Source organism: Amphiura filiformis, chromosome 1 (assembly GCF_039555335.1).
Source record: "Amphiura filiformis chromosome 1, Afil_fr2py, whole genome shotgun sequence".
In the NCBI taxonomy this organism is placed as follows: Eukaryota; Metazoa; Echinodermata; class Ophiuroidea; order Amphilepidida; family Amphiuridae; genus Amphiura; species Amphiura filiformis.
The window spans coordinates 37,579,190-37,598,019 of record NC_092628.1 but is presented as its reverse complement, the minus strand read 5'-3'; the positions used below and the strand labels follow the sequence as shown (position 1 = coordinate 37,598,019).

Here is an 18,830-nt window from a genome sequence, read left to right as displayed (position 1 = left end):
CCGAACTGGCCGCACGGGTACTCAGATAGTTTTACAATTGTATTTATGGAGACATTCATACCCTATGGTAAATTCAATGCATATTGAATGTCTCCATACACTAAACATTTTTAAATTTTGTGTCCACTTTGCTTTGATAGTTTCAAATTGAGTTTCAAAAAAGGGTCCAATCTTTGTTACCAAACATTGATGACTTGTTTTTGAGGTTGTTTTTGCTCTTGCTAGTGCTACTGCTACACAAATCACTTTTGTCATCCAGCACAAATCATCAAGCAAATCGATTTGCTGACTCCTTTGAGGGATTTATATAATCATGTGTGTATACAACTGTACATACCATTGCTGCTACAACATTGTAGGCTTCAATATTGATGTGCAAACTATTATCTTTCTGGCAGACAAAGTCAAAATGGTCACAGAAAAGAACTAAACATTCACATTATGATTGATCCTTGAGCACTGCAGCTAGCTATCCAGACAAAACCTTTCTATCAGCCTTTTTCTATTGGTCACTTATGTACGGTATTATTCCGGATGAGAAGAAAATGGGAATATAGTCACTGAAGGCTAGGAGTTTTCTACTGTGACAAAATACATGTACCACAGAAATGCTTGATGCCACAGACTTCAATTGCATAATTATAGGAAAAAGGTTATCTGCTGGTATATGCCCATGCATAGTTTATTCACCGAGATGTGTTCTGATGAGGAACCATGGCTTTTTCCTCCAGCATTATCTTACTTTTTGAAGGATAAATTCCAGAGAAATACCAGAGGAAGATCACTCTAAATGGGCTTTTTTAATCCCTTAACTGAAGTATCACAGCTTTTTACTGCAATAGAAAAATACTGAATGTTGTATATTTGATGTGATACAGCAGATCTGTTGCATCGTGTGCAAAATAGAAAACAATGTATGTGTGCCAAAGAGTCATATGTGAACAAACCTTTGAATCACATGCAAATTACGAATATCAATTATGTTTTGAATGAAATTTAATTTTGATAACAAACAAAAGATTACAAATGATAATTAAGTTATCATCTTTCAGTTATCATGCATCAGCAGTACAAAACAAATGTGCATTTGTACACAATCCAAATGTATATGGTAGGCCTATGTGACATTTTGTTTTGGTGATTAAGGTATTATATAAACCGTTTATTTATAATCTATCTACCCTGCACAGATTTGCTTACACTGGATGTGATGGATGAGAAAAGCCTCACCTGCCAATTTTCCCCAAAAGAGTGTTTTTTACATGTTACATATTTTATAAAGGAGAGCGAGTTGGCACAGCAGAAGTTCCCTCGCATTGCACCACTGTGAGGTCCCGGGTTCAAGCCCCGGCCGTGCCCAAGAACTGTATGCATTTCGTTTATCCCCATTCCATGCTCGCTCTCGCAGGTTTTCTCCCCAGGATCTCCGGTTTCCTCCTGCTTAAAAAAAAAAAGCAATTGAACCCAAAAAATGGCCAATTTATGGTATAATTTACTTGAAATCATTAATAAATTGTACAATATACTGATTTGAGGGGGGCAGGGGGCATTTTAACAGCAAAAACAGCCATTCCGTTGCTTGGAAAGTGACTGACTGAATCAGACTAATAGAGGGCAGTATTTTTTCAAAAACATTGTTTAGGACAGCGAGAGATTAGATAAATTGAGCAATCCAAAAATAAGCCTCCTGAATCCCCTTTCAACCCTGTGTGGGTGCCTAGGCAGACACAGCGCTATATGTGTAGCTCAAAGGAAACTGACGTATCATGGAATGAAATGAAACAGGAAATTTGTACAGCTCAAAGTCCAACATAAATGCACACATTTCATTATTTTGCATACACTACGGTACTCTAACAAGAGTACAGATGGTATTAAAAGCGTCGCTTGAAAAATAACCTTGTTGTCTTGAAATGTCTATGTCCTTGTGCAATAGCAATACCTTTCTTTCTAGAAACATCCAGGCCTGGAAAAAATGTTCATTTCCCAGGAATTTCCCACCATTTCTTATGTATCTTTGGTCGTGCGTTTTAAGGGGGTACTACACCCCATGCCAATTTTGAGCCTATTTTTGCATTTTTCTCAAAAATTATAGCGCATTGGTGACAAGTTAGATATTATAGGGGCAAGGACTACAACTACTGCACTGAAAATTTTATTTCAGCACAGACAACAGTTGTGGAGTTACAGTCAAAAATGAGGGAAAACCAATATTTGATCAATAAATCAATAACTTCTTGTTTTGCGTAACTGAAATTCCAGTGTAGTAACTGGATTCCTTGCCCCTATAAATGTATAATTTTTGTTACCAGTGTTTTATTAGTTTTTGAGAAAACTGCAAAAATAGTCATAAATTTATCAAGGGGTGCAGTACCCCCTTAAGGTCGCCTCCTTTCGCGTTACATGGTGATTTTTGCATTCGCGACATGATTTTACATATATTTACAAATTCACATTTGCTGAAGTATACCCCCTATGGTAGTAAAAGTATACATTTTCTGAAAGGAAATTGCCCAAGGAATCCAAATATGCATTCAGAATTGACACTAGGTGTAAGATAAAAAGCTAACATTGACTGAAATGTGAATATTTTTATATTTGTAGTCATTCAATGTTTTTTACAATAACATTTTCTGTGGTAACCCTATAGCAAAAATAATGTTATTTTCTTGCAGAGCACACTTAGACCCTTACAACAATATAAAATTGCACGGGGTTCATGATTCACCCAAAATAAATATTTCCATCCCAATTTGGTGCAAAATTATAATCGGAAATTTAATCTTCTCACAGAGTCCATGTATGTAAGTGTCTTAATTGCCCATTATCACCCCAAAAACCTATCAATTTATATCAGACTAACTATTACACATTCCAACCAGCTTTTGTGGCAGGAAGAATCACTGAAACAAGTCATCATAATTTACAAAAAAAACCATTAACATACCTGATAAACAACTTGCGTTTACCGAGTAATTAATATCTATGGCAATGCATCTTAAAGATAGTACATGAAATTTATCTAGATGTCCAATGAAAACAGGCTGATTCTTTCAAACATACATGTACAAATATTAGGATTTTAACTTCATAGACTATGCAAAAAGTATCTAAAGAGTGCAATTGCACACATTACATTTACATCCACATAGTCCATGCAGGTTGTGTCCGATGGCATATTTTGATGCCAAAATCTGATACACAGTCTTTAGGTATGATAGCATCAATTGGCTTTAGGATTGGCTTTGTAGTGATGTGGATTGCCTGAATGTTGTGCAGATTGTACTTTTTAGTAGTATCCATAGATGATTGACCGTAGTTCCTGGAGGAAACTGATCTTGATGTCCAAATTCATCTTCATTTTCATGCATTTACCGATTTATTGGATGCAAAAAGGTCTTTAGCATCATGCTGACATTAATTGACTTTTAAAATAAACAAAAAAGTGCACTCTTAATTACTGGAAAGTATATAGGCCCAACAGTTAACATTATTTGGCTTTTTAAAATAAAATAAATCAATGGACATGAAATAATATTAAAACTAATTTTACTACCGATTTGCAAGTTTATAATTGTCACAAAATCACTACCGTATGTTATTATTATTTTCTTCATTATCACCCAGTTTGTCCATACTATACATTCATTTACCTACTTGTCAATCATAAAACAATAAAGTAGAACATGTTAGCTTTCTTTTGGTACCAAATTTATAGCCATACACAAAGATTTGAGAAAAATATCAACGTTTCTGCAAAAATTGTACTAAAAATGTCAATTTCCCATATAGTTTGTACAGGCGGCGCCGCCTCCGCCTCTGCCTCCGCCCCTGTACTTCAAGCTACAAAAAGCTATATCTTCACTTCTGGATTGACTATGGCAATGCCACTTTGCAGGAATATGACATAATAATACAGCTTTCAAATGAGACCACATGCACTGATCTAGCTTTTGTAATTATGAAAATATATGAGATTAACTCATGGGTGGCGAGTTTAAAACGCGTGAACCTTTATACAAAAAAGTCCAATTTCCCTCTAGATGAACAAATTTCCTGGGAATGAGATTCCTGAATTCCCCATTTTTTCCAGGCCTGGAAACATCTTTGACAATATCCAAAACAAATCCTAATTGGGGACATACCAGCACTGACGCTTGAGTATAGTCCCACCCGCTTTTGGGTGAACATTTTTCAAAATTGGGGGTGGGACTATACTCGAATTTCAAAAAGTTTTTAAGTTTTTTGGTTTTTTTTTCGGCTTTGTAGTGTCCCTGGACCTAGACCTAAATGCTAGGATCATTCATGGTTGACCTAAAAAAAAAAAAAAAAAAAAAAAATTTTTTCAAGATGTTCTGTATTTTAAATATGAAAATTGATATTTTGTATTCATGTCATACTCTATTAATGATTTCAAAATTCATTGAATTTGAATGCATTTTGGAATCATTAATAGAGTATGACATGAATACAAAATATCAATTTTCATATTAAAATTTACAAAACATCTTGAATTTTTTTTTTAGGCCAACCATGAATGATCCTAGCATTTAGGTCCAGGTCCTGGGACACTCCAAAGCCAAAAAAAAAATTTGGGGGTGGGACTTTACTCGAAGGTGGGACTATACTCGCGTCAGTACGGTAATTTTCTACATGTTCTCCTCATCCTCATCTTTTTCTTGGGTTTATTATTTAACTGTATTTTGCATACATGTATTTGTTATGATATCCAGCCCATAGCTATTCGCCAGCGAAGTGTTATGTGTAATCCGATTATCACCAAAGCAAAGTATGTACTACATAATACATTTGTTGTTCCACTTTTACATACTGGTCCAAAGACAGCCCAATAACACTGTTCTGTGACTCCTTACCCTAACTAAACTTTTAAAATGTACTAACTACAGTGGAAACTCATTTAAAACACAAAGTTGTGCGGAATTACTTCTTGTTATCAGGAGTTCGTGTTATCCAGTTCTAATAACATGTGAAATGTATGCTTGGGAATGTATATTTATAAACACATGTGTTATCAGGAACTTCATTCGTGTTAATGAGTTGCCACTGTACTATCAAAAGTTTAGAATATGTGATAAAACAAATACCACAAGTATTTTTTTTAATGCAATCACTGTAGGTCAGTGGGTAGGTATCAAGCAGCCTGAAGCAGGTGATGTAGGGGGATGAAAACCCCAGTTCTTGGCAATATCAATTTTGCAAATAAAGACAGTAAAAACATCATATTATTTCGAACCCTGTTGCACTATTTCTTATCAAATAAAATTGTTTGCTGACTGATGCCTTGCTTCACAATTAAGTATGTGTTTAGAAAGCAGGCAATATCATCACCTGTTCAGGTCCAATGGGCACCCCTTGTATTGACTTACCTTCAGCAGGTGGCATAACCACCTGTTCAGACCGTACTGCAACATGAGCAAGAACCATTATTACTTGCTTAGGCCATAAGTAGTACTAGTTACTTCCATGCTTAGGCTTACCATAAACAGGCTGTATCACTACCAATACCTGCTTGTGGCTAATAACCCTAAGCAAGAAAAATTATCACTTGTTTGGGCCAGGGCTTGGGCTTACCAACCTGTTGAACCATAAAGTTCATAAACAGGCTAAATCAATACCTATTCTTGGCTTACCGTAAACAAGAACCATACTTGCTTGGACTTCCCATAATACCAGTTTGTGGCTTACCATAAGCAAGAACCATACTTGTGTGGACTTCCCATAAACATGCTGTATTAATACCAGTTTGTGGCTTAAAGCAAGAACCATACTTGCTTGGGCTTCCCATAAACATGCTGTATCAATACATGTTTGTGGCTTACCTAAGCAAGAACCATACTTGCTTGGGCTTCCCATAAACATGCTGTATTAATACCTGTTTGTAGCTTACCTAAGCAAGAACCATACTTACTTGGGCTTTCTATAAACATGCAGTATCAATACCTATTTGTGGCTTATCTAAGCAAGAACCATACTTGCTTGGGCTTCCAATAAACATGCTATGTGATCAATACCTGTTTGTGGCGTACCCTAAGCAAGAACCATACTTGCTTGGGCTTCCCATAAACATGTTGTATCAAAACCTGTTTGTGGCTTACCCTAAGCAAGAACTATTATACTTGCTTGGGCTTACCATGACAAATAATCCAAGCATGAAAACACTTTGGACTTAATCATTACAAATAATCCAAGCATGGTCTCAAATATTCAAACACATCCTGGTATTTCAGATCATCTAATTGTTACTTGCAGTATAAATGTGTCACCAACTGTTAAAAGAAAGGTCCCAAGAAAGATCTTTCAATATCAAAAAGCTGATGTCGATTCACTAAAGAACTCGCTTACAAGGGAGGTAAACTCCTTCCTTGATAGTAAGCCAGAAAATAACTCAGTCGAAACAAACTGGCTAAAATTCAAGAACATTGTGCATACTGACATGGACAAGTTTATACCCCACAAGATGTCCAATGGGAAACAATCTCATCCTTGGATAAGCCCGCTCATTGTCCGTCAGATGAGAAAATGTGACAAACTGTTTAAGAAGTCGCAAAATGCAGGCTCCACAAACAAAACAAAACTCTACAATGCTTACAAAAAGCAAAGAAACAAGGTCACTAATATGATCAGAGAGAGTCATGAGTCTTATAAATCAGACATCATTGGCCCAAGCCTTGAAACAAATCCCAAAAGATTCTGGGGTTACATCAAATCTCTTAGGAAGGAATCACTTGGGATACCTCCATTAACTGTTAATAACAGGACTTATTCATCCGATAAAGGCATTGCTGAAGCCTTAAACCAACAGTTCACGTCAGTCTTTACACAAGAGAAGGTGGACAATATACCAAGTAAAGGCGCCTCACCATTTACTGACATTTCCAATTTGCATGTTGAACTACATGTAAAAGCAACTTCAGCAGCTTAACTGTAATAAAGCAAGCGGACCTGACAACATACCCTCAAGATTTTTAAGAGACTATGCTTCAGAACTTGGACCCATGCTCCAGTTCATATTCCAACAATCATATGACAGCGGTACACTACCTTCTGACTGGGACTGGAAAAGAGCACTGGTAACTGGCATTTACAAGAAAGGGAGCAAGTCATCGCCCGAGAACTACCGTCCAGTTAGCCTTACTTGCATAGATCTTGCAAACTGATGGAACACATTGTGTTATCACATACTGCAAAACATCTCGCCAAGAACCACATCATTGTCGATGAGCAGCATGGATTTAGGGAAAGGATGTCCTGTTAAACCCAGTTGATCCAGGTTACGCAGGACTGGTCAGAAGTGTTGAATAGAGGAGGGCAGACAGACGTCTTGCTTCTTGACTTTAGCAAGGCGTTCGACAAGGTGCCCCATCAACATCTTGCATCCAAGCTAACTTACTATGGCATAAGAGGAAAGACACTCAATTGGATTCAGGATTTCCTGGGGGGACGTGTGCAATGTGTCACCATCAATGGCACCCACTCCAAGTGGTCACCGGTAATTTCAGGAGTTCCACAAGGCTCAGTCCTAGGTCCAACCCTCTTTCTTCTGTGCATTAATGACATCGTAACCAACATCAACTTAACTCTCCGTCTATTCGCGGATGACAGTATCCTGTATCGCGAAATCCAGAGCACTGAAGACCAAGACACTCTCCAAGATGATTTGAACAATCACCCGCAAGACCAAACCACTGAATCACATCTATCAGGTGGACGGTCACAGCATTGTTAAGTCATCGAAGCACAAATATCTTGGTGTCACAATTAACAAACATCTTGACTGGAAGGATCACGCCCTAAACATCACATCTAGTGCCCGTAGCACCCTGGGTGTATTGCGACGGAACTTGTCATCTTGCTCGATACATGTTAAGACCAAGGCTTACCAGGCTCTAGTGCGACCAAAAATGGAATTTGCTTTAGCTGCATGGAACCCGTATTCTTGTGAGCAGGTGAATGCTTTGGAGTCTGTACAGCATCAAGCTGCTAGGTTTGTTTATAACAACTACGAGCGAACCGCAAGTGTGACTAGTATGCTACAACGCCTCAAATGGGATTCCCTTGCCACCAGACGATTACTCAACCAGGGCACCATTTTCAAAATCCACCATGGACTTGTGAACATCCCCTTCCCGACTGTAGTTATACCATCACTTCGTCTGGGAAGAGCAACCAACACCCTGAGTTACCAACCCATTCAGTCGAGAGTAAACACATACAGATACTCCTTCTTTGTTCGCACCATCCCAATCTGGAACAGACTACCACAACCAGTCATTGCAGCAACAACAGTCAGCCAATTCCAGACCCTGGCACTACCAGCCCTCAGGGAAATGACTACTACACCAACCCACCAATCATTGTAACCTGCCGGTCTTCGGTTTTTACTTGCACGTTGTAAATTTATGAGCACCTTCTGCCACGTATGCACAGCACAATCCTCCTAGGACAGCCTAGCTTACTGAAGGAGTGAATGAACTCAAGACTCAAGGCTGTATGAATCCATATTCATGGCTTATCATTATAGCAAGAGCCATTATGAGTTTATGACTTGCTTGGGCTTACCATAAACAGGCTGTATCAATACCCGTTTCTGGCTTATAATATGTAGAATTATACTTGATTGGGCTTATCATAAACAGGCTATCAATCTCTGATTGTGGCTTACCTTAAGCAAGAACCATTATCACTCATTATGGGCTCACCATAAACAGGCTACAATACATGTATGTCAATATCTATCATTGCAATTAGAAGCAAGTACTCTCAAAACCTGTTACCATCAGGACCTGAGAAGCAGTTACCATTACCATTACATAATATAGGATGGCATTCCAGCTAGTGGGTCATGCCATCCTACTCCAACATAGTACCAGGAGTATGATGAGAAAAGTGACACAATTCTGAGATTGGGTGGCTGGCAGCAGTGTTGAATTTACACAGATTCACATCACAAAATGCAACACAATTTTGAAAATTACTTGCTAATTAATTTTGTGAGTCCATCACACAAACTGTGATGCAAAAAACTGACCAGTTTCATTTCATTCAGAACTGGTAGGAATCATCATCAAAGCATGGAGGTCAATTTTGGAGAAAATTAATTTAAATACTGCTTGTAAAAGTGTCAAAAATGCAATTAATGGTTTATTTTCTCATTCCCTTCATATAAAACATGTCAAGAGGACAAACATGGTAGATTAGCTGGACCTTGACTTTATTTACACAACAATGATATTTTGCTTGTTTTTTGTTTGTTTGTTTGTTTACTCTTAGTCATATAAGCATGATAATGTGCTATGCTATCATGGAAGTTTTTGAAGTTCTTCCCTGGTTATCTGGACTTTCAGAAATTGATGTAAATGGAAAATTTGGGAGATTTTGCTGCAAATCAAACACAAGAAATGGGATTGACCTCCAACAGGACAAAAAGTAAATTTTGGCTTCATAAGTAGCCTAACATTAACCTATAAAACCCCATTCAAAAACCATTTTTTTTATCACCACCCTGGTTAGGTGGCCCTCTCCATCCTATGGACTCCACTGGGATGGACCAAAAAAAACTAACCCGGTTTGGGTTCAAATCTGTGTCATACACCTTTCGCAAATTGGTCAATGCATGCACTTGGAGGATCATGTAAAAGAGCCTTGACGTGAGTGATGTCATTTTGCTTGAATTCAGGTACAATCTGCCAATCAGGACCAACCCATTTGTTATTAATGTAAGATTAAATGCCCCCTACACAATTTTTTTCAACCAAGATGTTTCAAATATGCTGATATTTCCATGCTATCTTGTGTAGTAAGCTTACCAAGGTGCACACACAATTGCTAATGGCACCGGTATTTAGCGAAAGTCTGATCGTAAGCCGGAAGTAAACCGCAAGTCATCATTACTAACTTCATAGTTTGTCATTTCAGCGTGAGTTTTAAAAGCTTACCTTACGACTATTAGATGATATCATACAAAACTGATGTTTTCACGTAGCACCTTACACAATGTATATATGGGGGGGGGGGAGATAGCTAGGCATCAAAGTTGATTGATAAAAAATTCAATGGTACCACATCATAAAATTAACACTGTCGGTCTGCACCAAATCATGCACAAAAAATATTGAAGAGTTCTATGAAAATTCACCATTTTACTATTGTAATTAGGTTAAGATTGGGGTGTTTGTAACATAGCCATTGCCTGGCTGCCTGGATGGATCCCACCAAAATGTAGTGTTCATGCTGACATGCATGCTATACATACCAGGCATCTCCATGGGCGCAAACGCTTGCGCTCCATCCCCGACTGGACAGCATTGTTTGTCCTACGTCTTGGCTGCCTCCCAGCACAAATTGAGATGACTTTCTGTAAAAACAAAGGAAACATCACATTTTACTGCAAATTTCTCAAATTATAACCCTAACGCCTATCAATCTTACAAAATCTTACCAAGGAAAACAGGTGTGCATGTATCCCACATGATGCCAAGACACAATCACCCTAGGTGCAATGGGAAGCTGTTGGGGGTAGTCACAGTCGTTGTACTGATGGACCCTCGCCACTTGTAGGCTGCAAACGTGGTTCCGACATATTGTACTGGCGGCGGAATAAATGTAAAGCGCTTAGAGGCTGTTTACGGCATAAAGCGCTCTATAAATGTCTACATTTATTTATTTTTATTTTATACATATCACAAAAGGAATTGCTGGCCTGGCCAACGAAACCCCCATGTTTACCGGTCGGTGATCATGTGCTTGACAATTCGAGGGGTCCAAAGTTTAATTCCAGGGGGGTATCAAATGAATTCTTTGTTCATCTTGTCTCCCTATTTTGATCCTTCTTTCCCTTCTAATAGTGAAAAATCATGGGCCGTGTTAGGGTTAATTTAAAGCCTGCAATTCACAGATCATGTTATATTAAGCCATGTAAACCAAATTATTCTGCACCAGATGTTGATGAATTATTATTCCTAACCTGATAGCTAATTGCGTGGAATATTGAATATGGTTTGATAAAATGGTATCAAGTGTCAGTCTGGTAAAATTAATGTTTCTATGAACTGCAAACTGTGCACCAAAGGTCTTATCTTATAATGTCATACGTACTTTCTTTTTAAAATCAACATCTACATGTATATAGTTCATTTTTAGTATAAAATTAAGAGGAATAGAAATTCTTTTTATCTGACATTCCAAATAAAAGCACTGCATAAGTAACAAAATTAGTCTGATGAGTGTCAACATTTGTGGGAAACTACAAACATCTATGGCTGAGAACAGTGTTCAAGCTCCAGTGCAACTATGTTTTAAAAGCACCGTTGATTTGGAAAAAATTGGTATTACTCCAATCTTCACGGTTGCGGTATTATTATTATTATTTTAACGTAATAATGTTCTTTTTCCATGAGGAAAGCCACGTTTTCTCAAGCATTTCATTATGCAGTAAAAATTCTAAGATTTCATTGCTATTGCTAGGAAAATGTCCGTAAGACAGCTTGTGCACCTCCCCCCCCCCCTTCATGGTCGGTGACCGCCATTGGGATAACTTACGCTACATTTGGACGCCACTGTCAACCCTGTATCTTGAAAGTTAATATTTATACATAGTTCTCTGAGTTGATAGGATGAACAAATTTTAATCTTTCCCCAGGGCAGCCACCGCACATAAATATGCAGCTCTTGATGCCTTCCGATCAGAATGCGACAAACATCATTCAAACCTAATAGTACACCTATTTATAGATTTATATCTTCCACTCTTCTCCAGCGTGCCTCTGTGGCTCAGTTGGCTAGAGCATTGTGCTAGCATTACGAAGGACACCAGTTCGAATCCAGCTAGATGCACTGTTTTTTCTCAACGTTTATGTGCGCTGGCTGCTCTGGGAAAAAGATTAACATTTGTTCAACCTTATCTCTTTCTTTTAAGCAATCATCACAAGTCCTTGCATTAGAAAATATGGAGAGTGACTCATCATCATCAACAGTTAACAAATTTTGACATAATAATTTATATAACATAAAAAGTTTGCAGCAAAAGGTATTGTAGAATACAAAACACAAGTGACGAAAAAAGCTACAGTTTCACCTTTGCTAAAAAGTGGTAAAGAAATAGAAACCACTTTGTGTTTTTTACATATAAATGTAGGTGGTGCTATTTATTTTCAAAGCAAGACTAGTAGTAAAACATCTACAAGATGGTAACCACCACTAAAGACATGGTCAGTCAGGTCTGGAAAGGTGGCTGAAGAGTGCGCAACATTACAAAGTTTTGAATTAAATCTTGTACTGGAAAGTTACTTTTACAATACGTTGTGTCAGATACCATCAGACTTCATCAGGTAACTGACCCGCTGGGCTGGTCATGTGACACTTGAAGATGACTAGGATCATCTTGGTGGCCCGGTCCCATGCGTGAGATAAGTTACAGTCCCCTTTCTTGTTAGATGTCTTCAAGTGTCACATGACCAATACAGCACATGAAGTCTGATGGTATACCCCCCGGGATGGTATCAGATGCAACGTATTGTAAAAGTAAGTTCCAGTAAAAGATTTGGTTCAAAACTTTGCGATTTTAAACAACTGGATGACTGAGAATTTTCACTATTTAGTGGACGGCACTTGTAATTCAAGTAGGGATCTTATTCCGTTTATTTTCTCGAACATTTAACGCATCAGTGATGCGTTCTTTTTAAAACGTATTAACACGCATCAATGTCAGCTGTCTGTCGGTAAGATTTCATGTATACAAGAATGCACCTCACAAAACAGGAATTTCTAACAGGTTAAATTCTACATGTAGTACCAATGGCGCCAATTGAGCAAGTTTCATGTAAATTATTAAGGTCGTTTTCAGATTTGGTTACTTTCAACTGTTGTTTACCATTGAAGAATCGGTACATCCGTTTAACATTCCCATCCATAATTTCAAGTTGTATATCAGCCGAGTACAAGGACTTTCAAAATGAACCCAAAGCTTGTGTAAAATGGAGTGACCCAAAGTACTGTTTTGTTTTCCAACCCTAAGAGCAAGTATTTTACTATCTACATATAGGAACTCTCCAAACTCATGATGAACACACCTAAATCTACCGGTAGAGATCAGTCAAGAGTCCGCCCCAGACCAAGATGGGCTTTGCAATTAATGATTCACATACATGTATACGGTACATTTACATTAATTGTCAAAAATAGAGAAATACATATAGAATGCTATACATGTAACCTTCTCAGCAAAATGTTAAATTTGACAAAATCTAATAAAAAGCAAGAAACAGCCCTCGAATTAAGGATCTGAAGGGGCACGGCAACTTTTTTAGGGCAAGTTGAAAATTGACTTAGATTTTCACTGAAAAGGCAAGGCAACACGGCAGTTTGTAATATTTCAAGAGGGCACCATGGCAACTGTTGAAAATTTGAGAAGGGCACCAAGGCAATATCTCAAAAGTGAAGAAAACACACACAAACATAGATAGATGATTTTATACTGAAGAGGGAGGGTTGGGGCACCCACAGCAACTTCATTAGAGGGCACGGCAAGTGACTGCCTTGGGTAAAGGACAATAGGACATATTTTGAGGGCATTACGGCAGTGGGGATGGGCACCCACGGCAAAATGCCATGGATGCCGTGGATTAATTCGAGGGCTGGCAAGAAACGCAATGTGAAAAAAGCTCGCTTACATTTGTACAATTTGTTTGCTTACCTATATTGTTGAAACAACTGATTGGCACTGATTTCATCATAAAAAGATACTAAAAAACATTATTTACAAACATAGAAACATTATTTAAAAGGCAAAGACTTTAGAATTGCCACCTCAAAACTTTATGGGTTAGGGTAGCGACCGAAATTCTATTCTTTTTCTTTCTTTCTTTGTTTTCTAAAAATACCCATAAAAATTTACCCGCTCTTATAAGGAAAAATTTAAAAAGCACTGAAAAAAAGTCAACAATGTACATGTTACCTCACTAAATCAGTGATGTAGCCGGATAAAAGTCATGAAACTGCAAATATGACCCTAAAAGGCAAGTTTACAATGATAAGTGAATATCAGGAAATATTTCATCGCTTTGTGCATTAATTCTGTTGAGTGTACATTAGAAACTAGACCCAAATAAGTTTAAAATTTTGCCTTGCTCTAGCTAGGGTTAAGATAAGAATTATTGATGGGTTCAAGAGACGAGATTGTATTAAAGCCATATTATAACATTTGCTGAGGAGGACGCCCTCACTGAATTTTTTTAATTCATTTTTTACACGATTAAATTGTACTTTATTAAACCAATATAGCCTGCAAAAATCAAGACTCTAGGTGCTGTAGTTTTGTCAAAATCAGAGATTTTGAATAAAAGGCTGATTCAGCCCTTTATTATTACGATGGAATTGTTAGTCGAACGCATACACGATGTTCATAACACACAGTACTACGCGGCGTGCACGACGGTGATATACACAACAAAGGGTCGTACTCACAACATGACCGAAGGAGTAGTGCGTATTGCATACATGTGCGCTGGTAGTAAATTCCAATTTTCTTTGCTTTGATTTTTGAAGTAGTTGTTCGGCTCAAAAATAAAAGGGGATATATCTGACAGTAAAGCTAACATTTTATGGCAAAGAAATGCTAATCTATTTTGTTTGAAAATGTTATAATATTGCTTTAATGTTGGTGGAGGGTACAGAATTTGAGGCTTTGCCTCTTAGTTACTCTAAATCTACTTAAGGGGGTACTACACCCCTGCCCAATTTTGTGCCTATTTTTGCATTTTTCTCAAAAATTATAGCGCATTGGGGACTAGTAAGATATGTATATTATAGGGGCAAGGACTACAACTACTGCACAGGAAATTTTATTTCAGCACAGACAACAGTTGTGGAGTTACAGTCAGAAATGAGGGAAAATCAATATTTGATCAATAAATCAATAACTACTTGCTTTGAGTTGCTGAATTTTCAGTACAGTTGTTGTAGTCCTTGCCCCTACAATATACATATCTTACTTGTCACCAATGTGTTATAATTTTTGAGAAAAATGCAAAAATAGGCACAAAATTGGCCAGGGGTGTAGTACCCGGGAAACCCATAATGTACAATCTTATAACAAATTTGTTGTGTTTTAGATCAACAGAGCAAAGTTCTACATCAAGTTATTATTTTTTTATTATGACTTTATGTCCTCCCATAGAACTGCATATTTCAGCTTTAAATGGACAGCAACCCTTCCCGGGAGTTATTACTTGTTATTATTTCAACATTTTGAATAAAGAATAACAAAATTAAAATTTTACGGAAATCGTACATTATGGCTTTTTACAAAATCACATTGTGTGTACAACAGAATCTGAGTTCCATCATCTAATTTTCTTTCAACCATGGTATACAGGGTGTCCCAGAAAAAATTACCAGGGAATGAATTTGGACATAAGTCAAGAAATAGATATCGAAATCAAAAAAAATTAAAAAGTAGCGCGTAGCTCATTTTATCGTGCATCATATACATTCGGTTAACTGGTTGCAAAAAAATTAATGATTACATAATGCGCACATCGCTGCAGTTCATTCCGAGTTTGATCAACAGGCGCTTTTTCATACTCGCCCACTCCTTCCTAAAGTTTGTGTATCTCATTAAATTTAGTCCTCATAATCTATTTTATAATCCAACAGTGTTATGTTATTCATGCAATGAAATTTTTCTACCATTGCATGAATTTAAGACATTTCGGGGTAATTGTAAAACCGCTTAATTTTGCGAGAACTTTTGATTAGTGAAATTAAATCCTTGTTCAGAAATTTAATCCTTGTATCCAAATAAATGGATTCGGGAAATCAAGTATCCGCAAAAATGGCTAGCATCTGCGAATAACGAAATAAAGTACCCACAAAATGTATGTAATGTATATGTGTAGCAATCCAATAGTTGCTCATCCATGCATGTTCCCCTTTGTACAACATTTGTTATGCACCCTGAAAAGCAACCATCTTGAAATGAAGACTGCATAATTGTGTTCAAGATATTTCCCCATTGTGTGACACCTTCCTGATCAAAGGAATATCACAAAACAAAAAACATTGTTAAAACTAACATATAAAAACACTTTCCAAAATAAGTCATTTACCTTGAGTGTGTTTGGCAATATCCATTTTTGCCGAGAAGAACCTCTCCACATTTCCACTCAGTTTCCAACCAATTTTATAACAACATCAACCATTCATGGTGCACCAACATAACATCAAGAGGACACACACCCTGAAAAATATAAAATATATAAAACAATCACGCATGCAATTAGTTTGATTTCATTTGATAATCCAGAATATCAAACATACAAAAGCAGAAAAAACAAATTATATATAGTCACAGTGTCCCTGGCAAATTCCCTAATAATAGTGAACTAAATCACTTTAAAGTGGCTCTCTGACAACCCTGTTGAAGAGAAAGAAAAATATTTTATAAAAACACAAAAAAAACCATAGTTGATGCTATACATGAACTCACATGAAGATGCCAATAATTGCTTGATTATCCACATGTAGACAGATAATGTAGAGTGTAGTCAAGGTTGAAAACAAGCAGGCAAAAGACAAAAATAGATTGTGATGTTCCATACGGTACATGTATGCATTTAATGTGCATTTATAATGTGCGTTAATTTGATTAATCTTCAATTCCTCATTGCTTTGAGGAATATCAAAAAACAAAAAACATTGTTAAATTAATCCTCATTGCTGGTATATGTGTAATAGGGATGCTGGAGCGAGGGTTCCTGCCATTCCGTGGTACAATCTCTTTTTTTCTGTGTTGGTGTATTTTTCCAGATTGAAGCCTATGGTAACCAAAATACCACAAATTGACCAGTAATCGTGAGGCTGTGGTTCATACCACTGAGTCTCATTAGATGTCAGTTTGCTGGAGCCTCAGAAGTCATTAAAAAGAAATCTAACAATGTCGCCATGTACCTGTTTGTTTTATGCAATATGTATTACATGTATGTAGATGCGCTATTTTTATTCAAAATGAATTTAGTCTGAGCAGTGAGTCAGTATGAGGAGTATTACCCTGGTGGGGAAATTATTTTTATTATATTCTTTACACTTTGTTCTCTGTCATTTGACACCACTCGGGAGGGGGGGTCACACCTTCTTGGCATTTTGAGATACGAAAAGGACGCATATATATTGGCCTGGATCTTATGATGAGTGCCACCTCCAGGTGGGGAAATATTTTTGATATTCTTTACTTTTTTCTCTTTAAAATTTGACATGACTCGGGCATGCCTTTGTGGCATTTCTATGTCTATTTCAGACCAAAAGGTTAGTCAGTCTGTAAGTAAGGAAGTAAGATACACTAATATATGCTGAAACCATTTAATGGTTCGGCAAAAATATTTCTGCAACACAAACCGGCACTTCCGCTTCATCTTAAGTAGTGAGTCTGCAGTGTCCATAACAACTTGGCATTCAACCCTCAAAGTAAACAATTGATTTGTACATTGCTTCTCTCTAATCAACTGACAGTTCCGTGAACTTTTGAATTTATCATTAGACTTACATAATGTATGTCTATGCAGTCTGGAAAAGTTTGGTTGTACCCTGTGATCAACAAATATTTGATTTCAAACAAATAGTGATTTAAAATGAAGATAGCATGTGCTTTACTACTATGCCATGTTGTACCAAGCACTTACAAAATAATAATATTTATTTAGTAATTTAGCATTAACCAAAGCAACACCAATTATAAGATAGTGAGTGATAAACATGATAAAAGAGCATTACTGAAAGTACAGTCATATCCTTGTCTATTTTGAATGTGTCCTGTAAGTAAAACGAGAAAATCTAGAAATTTATTGAAAAATGCAGTTCAAAGGTGCATTTGAAATTAAATACCTTCAAAATTGATAACATCACCAAGTTATCTGTAGGTCATTTTTGAATCAAATACAGTAATCAATTGCAAGGCCAGAGAACTAGTAAGTAGGTTACTGGGTAACATAGTTAATTGACATGGTCAAAAATTGTATTCAAAAAGTTATAGTGAATTTGGCAAGAAAAAAAGAAGTGAGTTCGGTTATCCCAAAGTTTTTGTACATTTTGTTCCAGAGCAGAGGTATTACTGTCTATTTGCGAGTATCCACCATGACTTTGGGAAATACAGTCCCGAATACAGTATAAATATGACTGGCATCACCTGATGCAAGACTGACAAAGTGCATTGTCCATTGTCCAAATAAAGATGGCTTCAAACAAGCCAGTGACTTCAAACAATGATGGATCAAAATTATCCCAAATGGTTGGTCAATTGACATCAAAATTATGTCATTGAATTTGAATGCATTTTGAAATCATTACATAGAGTATACATGACATGAATACAAATTATCAATTTTCATATTAAAAACACAAAACATCATGCAATTTTTTTTATTTATTTTTTTTTAGGTACCGGTAAGCATTTAGGTCTAGGTCCAGGGACACTACAAAACCGAAAAAAATAAATAACTTTAAAAAAAAATTAATTTTGGGTACCCAGCATTTCCTGCCCGGGTAATAGACTTCTCGGGCGGGACTCGAATTCCCGGGACTGACTTACACCCTTATCTTCAAGGTGCAGAATTCAACAGGTTTTTCCCCCAAGATTTTATACCAAATTTCTTCTTTGAAATTTTCACATGTTATGTAAAACACATTTTGATTTTTTTTGCAATTTATACCAGATAGGATTGCATGTCTAGCATTCCACTGGCCTCTTTTGACTTTATCGGGGATTCAGGGGGTATATATAGCAGCCCAGTATAGCAGTTCTTTTAATCAATAAGATTTTT

The 18,830-nt window shown here is 36.9% G+C and overlaps 1 protein-coding gene and 1 pseudogene across 1 annotated transcript in view; one reads left to right on the top strand and one right to left on the bottom strand.

Annotated features, from left to right (window-relative positions):
* Positions 1-16,254, bottom strand: part of LOC140146579 (alpha-N-acetyl-neuraminyl-2,3-beta-galactosyl-1,3-N-acetyl-galactosaminide alpha-2,6-sialyltransferase-like) — a 61,225-nt pseudogene extending 44,971 nt beyond the window's left edge.
* Positions 1-18,830, top strand: part of LOC140146591 (signal peptidase complex subunit 3-like) — a 177,475-nt gene that overhangs the window by 29,941 nt on the left and 128,704 nt on the right. The window lies entirely within an intron of this gene.